Source organism: Diabrotica virgifera, chromosome 9, assembly GCF_917563875.1.
Source record: "Diabrotica virgifera virgifera chromosome 9, PGI_DIABVI_V3a".
Classification (NCBI taxonomy): Eukaryota; Metazoa; Arthropoda; class Insecta; order Coleoptera; family Chrysomelidae; genus Diabrotica; species Diabrotica virgifera.
Window position 1 is genome coordinate 20,865,181 of NC_065451.1, and position 12,397 is coordinate 20,877,577.

The following is a 12,397-nucleotide window of genomic DNA, read 5'->3' on the forward strand; positions in this document are numbered from 1 at the left end:
TTAAACTGCAGTTAAATATATCGCAGTAAATACTTAAGAGGCTACAGTAGCGAGCAACAGGTAGCAGCAAACGCGTTCCAATATTGCGGCTCTAATTTTGAATATTTTGTCGAGATATTTGGCACACATATTCGTAATATAATAAAGAATGGCGGTACAGAGCCCAATTTTAGAAATATGTTAGTACGTGGAAATTACTCTATAACTAAATAAGATATTGAAAAAAGGAGCCTGTACCGCCATTAAGAAGAAAAAAATAATAAACTTTCTTCAAATAAACTTTTTTATCGCATGCCTAGATTTTGTGTAATCTTGGAACTACTAAAATTTTTTATTTCTAACAAGAAATCGAACATATTATAACTAAATAACTAATTAGGCAACATAGAGAAATTATCAGTGTCATTTTGACAAACCTGCGTCGGATTTTCTCTAATTTGTTCTGTCATCTTTATTGATATCAGTCCAGTGCAGTAGTGTGTTAATTTAAGAATTCGTTATAGTTGTTTCATAGGAAAATAGTGTTTATTGATAGTTATTTATTATATTTTTGTTGTTGTATAAGTTGTTGGCCTGTTTGAAATAATAGATTGTTGTTAATTGTGTTTTAGTTCAGTTCTATGTAGGTAGGTAAGTATATTTTACGTAAAAACATTTCGAATTCTAATGCGAGTATAAAGATTTAGGAGGATATTTTATTTTTAACATATTATCAATAGTTTAACGAAATGGGAAAAGTTAATAAAACGACAAATAAAGCGAATAATTCCAAGAAAAAGTCCATTAAAAGCCGTGCCAAAATTCTGAGAACATCGAAATTGGAGCCACCACAAATTTTAACAATGTAAGTACCTATGAGAAGTAATCTACTGTTGTCATACATAAAAAAAAGTGTGAAAAGTTGTTTCCCATGAAAATGACATTCGTAATAAATCTATGTTTAGGTACAGAAATCCTGACTACAGTACAAATGCCAATTTTTTTTAGGTAGATATTCATAGTCCTGTCGCCAAGGGGGTACAACGGCCTCCTTTATTCAGATGGTCTTACCCAAGATTTTTTTATGTATCTTGACCCGTAGAACACGAATTTGTTGGGTAACAGTTGATCCGGATGTCGATAAGATTGTTATAAACAAAGAACTTGAGGAATTACATAACAGCGATTTCTCGCAAAACAAAACATTTTTTTTGTATTTTTTGGGTCATTCTAACCAAAAACTGTTCTGACAAGTTTTTTCGTAGGATGCATAGTTTTCGAGATAAACGCGGTTGAACTTAAAATCGAGAAATTGCACTTTTTGAACCCGAAAAAATTTATTTTTGCTAAAGGTGATACAGTAGCGATCAACAGGTAGCAAAAACGCGTTCCAAGATTGCGGCTGTAATTTTGAATATTTTTTCGAGATATTTGGCACACGTATTCGTAATAAAATAAAGAATGGCGGTACAGGGCCCAATTTGAAAAATATATTAATATGTGGAAATTACTCTGTAATTAAATATAATATTAAAAAAACGAGCCTCTACCGCCATTAAGAAGAACAAAAAAATACAATTTCTTCAAATAAACTTTTTTATCCGATGCCTAGATTTTGTGTAATTTTGGAACTACTAAAATTTTTTATTTCACTAGTAGTTCCAAAATGACACAAAATCTAGGCATCGGATAAAAAAATTGAAGAAAGTGTATTTTTATAAAAAGTGCAGGAGCTAACAATGCCGAGGAAGATCTATCAGGCTGCATCTCACTTCCCGCCTGTCCAGCACGGTAAAATTCCAACAAAGCTTAGTTCCGAATACTCAGATTACGAGTAGAACTAATCAAAATAATAAATAATCATTCCATGAAGTACGACTTAACCTGGTAGATTTCCCTCGGCCTTCTTAGCTCCGGCAATTCGTTGGCTTGCAAATTTTAGAAGCCACAAGCCACGATTGGTTTAACCAGAAGACTAGTTACAATAAGTTTTATTTTATTTTTGATATTGTTAATATTAGAAGTAAAACTTTCGTTCGTCTTTAGCAGATACCGCCACGGCATTCATGCCATCATTTCGTTGTGAACCGATAACGGTAGCCCGAATTTTAGTAGTTCAAAGAGAATGAAATATGCACCTCTGATGGGACCCTAAGAAGGGTTAAAGGGTGTTCTAGAGTGCCTTTGGCGCTCTATGATCTAAATAAAATAAGACTGCTCTCGTTTCGCTTCACAATGAAATTATTATTTATTATTATTTTTTTCGTACAAATACCTATGTTAACATAAAATTTTCACCCATTTGGGTTTATTTTTATAAATATTTATTTACTAATAACAAAATTATTTTCGGTTACTTCCATTTAGCGCGCCTATGAGTTAAATTGTCAATAATATTAATCTTACATAATGTCAAAGATTACCAATGTTGCCAAAGTTTATGATACTATCTCCCGAAGTTATATTTTATTGCTACCTGTTGATCGCTACTGTTTACTCTTAAGGCATTATAATAGCTGCACATGACGAATAGAGGAGAATTTAACATAAGGTTAGTTCTAGCTTGTGTATTTCTGAACGTAATCGAATTTCTTACTGGATAAGACGGAACGTTAAAATTTATTTGTCGAAGGATATCAGGGCTGTCAATGAGATTATGTAGTAGCTTGTACAGGAATACCAGGGAGGCATTAATTCGTCTAGATTCTAATGACACTACGTCCAAACCGCTACATAACTCATTATTGCTGATACCCCTCGTAGGATATATACCATTAATTTTATAAAACAAAAATTTTAAAAATTTACGCTGAACCCGTTCTATAATTTGGATGTGTACATCATAAAACGGTGACCAAATGATAGAGGCATATTCCAGTTTACAGCGTACAAAAGTGTAAAACAGTAATTTAATGGCCTTAGTATTAGTGAGATTTCGACTATTTCTAATTATAAATCCATAAGATTTAAGTGCTTCTCTAACCTTTACATTAACATGTTCAACAAAAGTGAGTTTGTGATCAAATATAACTCCAAGGTCTTTAATTTTAGTCAAACGTTCCAGTTCATTGCCATCAATAATATAAGGATGGTATATAGTAGACTGTTTCCTGGAATAACTAACCACCTTGCACTTATTGGCATTAAGATTCAGATGATTTTCCTTACACCATTCATGTACGAGATTCAGTTCACTCTGCAGAAAATGATAATCGTTAAGGTCGCTTATCAATGAATAAATCTTTAAGTCATCAGCATAACATAAACATGGTGCAGAAATAGATTCACACAGATCGTTAATAAATAACAAGAACAATAATGGACCTAGATTAGAACCTTGTGGAACCCCTGAAGAAGCAAGGTACTTTGCCGATTTGTAACCATTGTAAGAAACAAACTGCGTTCTATTTGATAAGTAAGACCTCATAAAAGTAACAGCATCCTCATAAAGACCAAAGTGGTATAATTTAGAAAGCAATACTCCGTGGTGAATTCTATCGAACGCCTTCGAAAAATCGGTATAGACGACGTCAACTTGACTTCTATTATCTAGGGCCTCTGAAATATATTGTGTGACCACTAATAAGTTTGTTACAGTGGACCGACTGGAGACAAAACCATGTTGGTATTGAGACAGCTGATTACGAGTTCTTGAATAAATACGATTATACAAAATTATTTCAAAAACCTTCGACAGATTGCAAATTATGGAAATTGGTCTATAGTTTTCTACCTGATCCCTTTCACCAGTTTTGAATACTGGGCACACTTTTGACTCCTTCCAGAGACTTGGATATTCTTTATTGAGAAGACATAAATTAAAAATTTTTAATAGTGGCACAGTTAAGGCACCTATGCAATCCTTAACCAGAAAAGATGGTATATTGTCAGGTCCACACGTCATTTTGTCTTTCAATTTCTTACTAGCAGAAATTATCTCAGATTCTACAATAGGATAAAAATTTAAGTAATCTGCGTTAACTGATGAAGAGTTAGTTAGCTTTATAATTAATATCAGATGACAGAAAAACACTATTGAAAAATTCTGCAAAAACATTCACAATATTTTGTGGTTCGGAGGTAGTAATGCCAATATATTTCATTACACCAGGAATTCTTGAACTATTATTTTTCGCATTAACATACGACCAAAACTTCTTGGGATTGATGGATAGAGATATTTGAATGTTATCGACATACACATTGTATGCCAAACTGATTTTTGATTTGACAAGGTGTCTTAACCGTTGAAACTCAAGCAAATCACAATGATTTTTGAATCTTTTAAATTTTTTTCGAAACTTTGCTTTTAATTTGATGTTCTGAATGATGTCAGCATCAAACCAGGGTGGATATTTATGACTAAAATTTTTATAAACTGGAATATACGTATTAAACAAAGAAAACATTTTATCATAAAAATTACTTAAAATTACGTTAACGTCACTAGTAGTATCTAGAAAATTCCAATCCGTTTCGTACAGTTCTCGATATAAAGCAGGAAAATTTGCTTTTTTAAAGTTGTAAGCTATTTGCTCAGAACCATACCTAAATATAGGCTCTTTCACAAATATATCCGTAAATGTAATTTGAAGAGCTGGGTGATGAGAGTCTTCATAGAGCAAAGGTGAGTCATCATGCTTCACTTCACAACTGAAATGCGATAAGACTAAATCTAGCAGTCTACCCAAATGATTAACAACATTGTTAAATTGTCTAAGTCCAGTAGAGCCCGTAAAACTTAAAACTACAGAAGTTTGGAAATCAGATATATCATTATCAATGAACTTTGGAACATTAAAATCGCCTAGTAATATGGAGTTATTATATAAATAATCAAGTTGCCCTAAGCAATCGAAAAAATATTCAAAGTCAACTAAACTTAACCTATCCGGTAAATAAACAACAACTGTATAAAAATGTTTGTAACCAATCTGGCACTTGACAATGATTAGATCAATTAATGGAAATTGAGCATCGAAAGCCGCAATATCCAATATTTCGGATTTTATGAAGTCTTTTACCGCAAGCACTACACCACCACCCTTCACCTTATCCACCACATGGAATTTTCGGTCCTTTCTATATACTACATAATTATTCGGAAAGAGTTCCATGCTCGAAACATCACCGTGCAACCACGTTTCACTTAATGCTATGATGTCGAATTCACAATCACTAATGTTAGCATTAAATAATGCAACTTTGCTATTTAGACCACGTACATTTTGATAGTAACATGTAAGTTCAACGTGTTGGGATTTACTTGATTTGGAACTGCTGGACACGTTTAGTTTAAAGAGCCATCAGTATTACTGACTAGAGTAGGTCTGCCCCTTACATACTTAATCGTCAAATTCTGTTCTCCATGATCTGTTCGCCGTTTCAGTTCTGTCCGAAGTTTATTCATGTATTCTCTCTGCCGAGGTGTTTTATCATCAGAGATTGAAATGGTAGAGAAAGTAGATGTGGCTAATTTATTCTTGGCACGCAAAAAGGACTTAGCCTGTGCGGGTGTGGAAAAGGTCACTTTGATTGGACGAGCCTTATTTGAACGTTTACCAATTCTGTGCACATGTCTTGAAGAAATCGGATTTACATTATCACCCTGTACTGTTATTAGAATCTCGTTTACTTTATTATTGTCTTCCACAGCAGAATTAGTTTCTGGGACGTTATACAAAATGATATTATGTGATCGATTAATACGGTCCATGGCTTCTTCAATTATATCTTCCTGATGTTCGGAAGGTATAGTAGTGTTAATATTAGCGATCTTTCTTTCCAACTCTTGCAATTTCGTTTCCACAAGATTGGTTAAAAATTGCTTCAATTGATCGAGCTTGTCCTCTCCATTACTACAAGTATTACATAGTACTTTTACATTTTTACTACGCATTCGTGTGATCCGACTAGCATCATCGCCCTGTAAGCCAATGCAAGAAGTATGCAAAGAATTCATACATCCCGAACATTTTATAAATTGTGTGTTATTGGTAGATTGTTTACAATTTATACACACAGGCATAATTAATTCTTCGTCTAATTTACAATTTACACCAAAATTAAAAATCAATTAAATGGCAATTATACTTTGTAGGTAGATATTCGATATTCGACAAATGATAAATTAGACCAGTTTTTTTGCTTGTGTGCTGATATAAACGGCAATATAATTAATTATTGCATATATCGGGATTCACATAGGATAACCAATAAAAATAGGTACTCACGGTTGTGTATCTTGTAATAATGAACACTTTGTGAAAATTTCACTAAAAACTGACTTGTATAACTCAAGTAACTGAATGATCAATGTGAGCCACAAATAATACGTGTTTACTGTTTGATTAACTATGAATTACGCATGTAATAAATGAGGAGGAACGGATCGACTTCTCTGAATAGAACTCCTCACATAAGAAACTTCAAAGTAAAAATAATTCTCGACTTAAACGAAAAAAAAAAAGGAAGAATGGACTAATTACATTCAATAAAATTGTGTTTTGACTAGGAAAGTTTTGGGGTAGTTCTGAGTTCTTCCGTTATACAGGGTGTTTCATTGGGAAACGGAAATACTTTAACGGTGAATAGAGGTCACCGAGCCGGTTCTAGATATAGTACATTTTTTGCCCTACCGACTTTTATAACCGAGTTACAGGGTGTTTTATCGATTTTGCCCATTTCTTTCCTAAGCCATAACTTTAGAACCACCCAGTATATTTTTTTGATATTTGGTACACATATGTCTCATTCAAAACCCAAACGACCGACGTACTAACCATAAGAAAAATCCAGGTCCGGATTAACAAAAAATTATAAAGTAATTGTGACCTTAAAACAACACCCTGTATATTGAAATTTTGAAAATCTGTTTGCATATTTGAAAAGACCACAAAAAAGTAAATTTAATGGTTCGCTTCAATTTTTCGGCCAGACAATTTTATGACTTTCATTTTGAAATTATATTGAATTTTTTAAGAACTTTGACATTAAAAAGCAGATATTATTAACTTTTAGTTATAAATTAATAAAGTTAATGAATAAATACTCATTTTAAAAATAATCAATACTTATTTACCACATTGGAACGACCCGATTACTAATGACAAGAAAAATCCAGGTCTGGATTAAGAAAAAAATAAAAAGTAATTGTGACCTTGAAACAACACCCTGTATATTGAAATTTTGAACATTTGTTTGTGTATTTTAAAAGAGCATAAAAAACTGCGTTAAAAGGGGCATGTCAAATTGTTGCGCAGATAATTTAATTACGGCAATTTTGAAATCATATTGATTAATTCTGTCAAGTTCACAAGAAGTTACCAGGAAAATGATGAATAATCCCAATGTAATTAGAAAATCGATTCGAAATCTTTTAAAACGAGCAAGGAAATGCATCGAACAAAATGGCGGACATTTTGAGCAACTGTTATATTTCAAATATTTTTAATTTATATTAAATTGTTGAATTGTAACAAATTTTTGTTTTAATTAGATATAGCAGTTTTTTTTAATTCTTTTTTTAACAATCATTAAAATATCCCAATTCTCGCAATTCTAATTTTTAATGATGTGCATATAGCTACAAATCCAGAGAATATATGAAGCTAGCGAAGTAAATAAGTATTAAGTATTTTTAAAATAAGTATTGATTCATTAACATTAAATTATTATTAAAAGTTAACAATACTTACCTGGTTTTTAATGTCAGAATTCTTTCAATATAATTTCAAATTGATGTAATTAAATCAACGGCGAAAAAATTAAAATAAGCCTTTAATCACAGTTTTTTATGTTCTTTTAAAATGCGCAGACAAATTTTTAAAATTTCAATATACAGGGTGTTGGTTTAAGGTCACAACTACTTTGTATTTTTTTCTTAATCCGGACCTGGATTTTTCTTGTCATTAGTAATTGGGTCGTTCCAATGTGGTAAATAAGTATTGATTATTTTTAAAATGAGTATTTATTCATTAACTTTAATAATTTATAACTAAAAGTTAATAATATCTGCTTTTTAATGTCAAAGTTCCTAAAAAATTTAATATAATTTCAAAATGAAAGTCATAAAATTGTCTGGCCGAAAAATTGAAGTGAACCATTAAACTTACTTTTTTGTGGTCTTTTCAAATATGCAAACAGATTTTCAAAATTTCAATATACAGGGTGTTGTTTTAAGGTCACAATTACTTTATAATTTTTTGTTAATCCGGACCTGGATTTTTCTTATGGTTAGTATGTCGGTCGTTTGGGTTTTGAATGAGACATATGTGTGCCAAATATCAAAATAATATACTGGGTGGTTCTAAAGTTATGGCTTAGGAAAGAAATGGGCAAAATCGATAAAACACCCTGTAACTCGGTTATAAAAGTAGGTAGGGCAAAAAATGTACTATATCTAGAACCGGCTCGGTGACCTCTATTCACCATTAAAGTATTTCCGTTTCCCAATGAAACACCCTGTATATGTATTATGGGCTGCTGAATCCGAATATGAGGTTTGCGGACAAAATTTCGTGCCGGAACATTGAAGAAATCGCGAAAAAGGCGTAAAATTTCTGCTTTTTCTCGCTTTTTTGCTTAAATCTTGAAAACTATTAACTTTCAATAAATGGTCTGTTAACAGAAATTAAAGTACTTAAAATTCTCTACAAATATCACTATCTACTTTTTTTTCAGACGAACGGTTTGGTCTAAAATGCAAGTTGAAAATTGCCAATTTTTAACGGTCTCGGCAAAACCCACTTTTTACATTCCAAAACTTTATTTTTTATTAGAATACATTCATTTGATAAATTTCTTCTAGTTTTCTGCACAAATAATAAATGTTAGTTCATATGGTATGTCTCTTGTGACAGCTTCCATGAATTCATTTCATCCTAAGAGGCCGAGAATGTCTCTGCTTTTCCCTTAGAGCCACAGAAGATCAGGCACAGATGGAGTCACAGTTTCAGTTGGTGTGAACATTCCCTTCGGATCTGTTATCTTGATTTCTGATAAACCTTGAGGTTTTGTCCTTTTAAAATGAATTAGTTGAACAGCTCCCTGACTTCCATAAACCTGAGGCGCGGGTTTAGTTTTTAACCGAGGAATGGATTGGTTAGGAGCTACTGCATGTTTTGGTGCAATACAAGAAATGCCACCTATGACGTGAAAAGTGTGGTATCCGTCGATTGTATGTACGTTAAAATCAGCGTTATCGTACACCTGCTGTGTAAAGCACTGCAGGCCAATTTTCTGCGGATCGTCTGCGAATGCTGACACTTCCAGGCGAACAGTGTGTGTATGTGTATAGGATGAACAAAACCCCAAAGAGGAAACTACATCAACCTATTTTCTTGAGCCGTACTTTTTGTAGAGAAAACGGCCAACCCTGCAAGGAATAGTGAGACGAATTATCTAGGCCTTACTGCCACTACGAGACTTTGAGCAAGCGCGTTGCTTGTTTGGAAGTGTCAGCAATCGCAGGCGATCAGCAGAAAATTGACCAGCCGTGATTTACACAACAGGTGTACGATAATGCTGATTTAAACGTACATACAATCGACGGGTACCATATTTTTCACGTTATGGGTGGCATTTCTTGTATTGCACCAAAACATGCAGTAGCTCCTAACCAATCCATTCCTCGGTTAAAAACGAAACCCGCGCCTGAGGTTTATGGAAGTCAGGGAGCTGTTCAATTAATTCATTTTAAAAGGACAAAACCTCAAGGTTTATCAGAAATCAAGATAACAGATCCGAAGGGAATGTTCACACCAACTGAAACTTTGACTCCATCTGCGCCTGATCTTCTGTGGCTCTAAGGGAAAAGCAGAGACATTCCCGGCCTTTTAGGATGGAATGGATTCATGGAAGCTGTCACAAGAGACATATCATATGAACTAACATTTATTATTTGTGCAGAAAACTAGGAGAAATTTATCAAATGACAGCATTATAATAAAAAATAAAGTTTTGGAATGTAAAAAGTGGGTTTTGCCGAGACCGTTAAAAATTGGCAATTTTCAAATTGCATTTCAGAGCAAACGGTTCGTCTGAAAAAAAAGTAAATAGTGATATTTGTAGATAATTTTAAGTACTTTAATTTCTGTTAACAGACCATTTAATAAAAGTAAATAGTTTTTGAGATTTGAGAAAAAAAAAAAGAATGTGTGTGTACTTTGTACGCACGTAAGAAGTTATACTTCTATTATAATATAATTTCAACGAAATAAATATACCTACTTAACAGTTACAATACAAAAAATTAACAATAATTACCAAAATTTAACCAAAACTTAACAATGCCAAATATTAAAAAAAAAACGAAAAAGGTATGAATCGTCCGGGAATTGAACCCGCAACCTCGCGAATTCTCAATCTCTGGTCCAATGCTCTACCAACAATACCATCAAGGCACATACTATTAACGTGTCAGATATACATATTTACACATCACGGTGACAAGTGAAATATAAAAATAGATGTTTTATTATTTTACGCCCAAGGAAGACAAATCCAAAGACACAAAATTATAATAAAAAACCTTTTAAACCACATTTTTCAAATTGCGCAAGTTGTATTATTAATATTAATGTTAATAAATGAAATATAAATATTTTGACGTTTCACAATTTGACAATATCATAACAAAATTTGATCTACTATTTTTAAAACACTTACCAGTGTAAGATTCTTTAGCTTTGAATAAGCGAGATCGTAGATCGTCCCGGTTGATTGTTGTTATCCACAGTTTTCTACGCCTTCGAGCTCATAGGTTTTTTATCAGTAATTTTGCGGCACACATACTAGTCACAGTTTGATGGGCTTTCAGATTGACATGCAACAATCATCTCTTCTATGTTAATAAGTCCAAAAATATAATATGAAAACTATTTAAAAAGACAGTATAACCATTAACTAACTTTTTGTTTGTTGTTTCTCTTCCTACAAATTTTAAAACGCAACAACCATACACCATACATAACCAAACCACAGTTCCACAGCTGTGATACAGCTGCCATATTGGATCATTTTTGTCATGTCATTTGAACATCCAATCAGAGCAAAGTTGTAATGCGACTGCGCCGGGATCAAAGGTTTTAATCCTATTAAAATTCACCCTCATATGCGCGTAAAGAAGTATAACTTCAAAAAACGGAAAAAGCAGAAATTTTTCGCTTTTCTCGCGATTTTTTCAATGTTCCGTTAAGAAATTTTGTCCGCAAACCTTTCAGCAGCCCAAAATACATATATATGAAAGAAATCAGAACTACCCCAAAACTTTCCCACTAGGGACTGAAATAATAAAGGAACTCTACCTGGATACGATACCACCACTTAAGGTTAAGGCGAAGGTGACTTGACAAAAATGATAAAAAAGAGAAAACTTTAATATATGGGGCATATAAACAAGGATCTACAGTTCGAGCGAGTCTCGTAAATTCCACGATTTCGCGCAATCGTACTTGAGACATTGTGTCAGCTGAGGTGTTTGAACAATAGATAACAAAACAACATGCTTTGTTACGTATTTAAAAAAACTCTCCATCATGCATGCTCCATGAGAAAAGAAAATATAAAACTAATTTCATCCTTATCGTGTCTCAGATGGCGTAGCTACTTTTGCTATAACTACTCAACGCTTTGCTACTCTACCTACCTACATACAATTTGTATTATTTTATCAAAAAACAAGCATTTACAAACTCTGCAAATTGTATTATTTTGCTTTGCATTTTCATATGGAAAAACCGCGGTATGTATTTATCTTGAACTTTTTTTGAACAAGGTGCAATACTTAGGTAATATTATTATTAATAAAACAAAGTATATTAAAATACAATGTTAAAAACTTTAATAATATTTAAAAACTTTAATATATTTATTACATCGTTGATTGAGGTATTGGGTATCTCCCAATACCTCAATCAACGATTATATTATTATAGTATACATTTTATGAATCAGTAGAAACGATTAGGTATATTTAAATTTGGTAAATTATAACTCCACTCGACAGAGCACGACCACACAACTCAAAACATATTAAAATACAATGTTAAAAATTTTAACAATATTTAAAAACTTTAATATAATATATTATAGTATACATATTATGAATCAGTAGAAACGATTATATTTAAATTTGGTAAATTAAACTCCGCACGACCACGCAACTTGAAACACAAGTACGCAAATACGGTTGCGTGAAGCGTGGCTCGAAATCGTGGAATTTACGAGACTCGCTCGAACTGTAGATCCTTGTGGCATATAATAGGAGGTAGCAGATACTGGATTCAGCAGTTAATACTCAACGGAAAGATCGAGGGAAAAAGAGGAATTGTTAAGAAGAAATATTCACGTCAATGGACTGGCTTATCAGCAGATGAATTGTTACATGCCACCCAAGATCTAGAACAATATCGGTAAA

At 32.8% G+C, this 12,397-nt stretch overlaps 1 protein-coding gene across 3 annotated transcripts in view; it reads right to left on the reverse strand.

Annotated features, from left to right (window-relative positions):
* The window catches only part of LOC114331195 (protein fem-1 homolog CG6966), a 144,421-nt gene that overhangs the window by 23,155 nt on the left and 108,869 nt on the right, over positions 1-12,397 (reverse strand). The gene's annotated exons all lie outside the window — the stretch shown is intronic.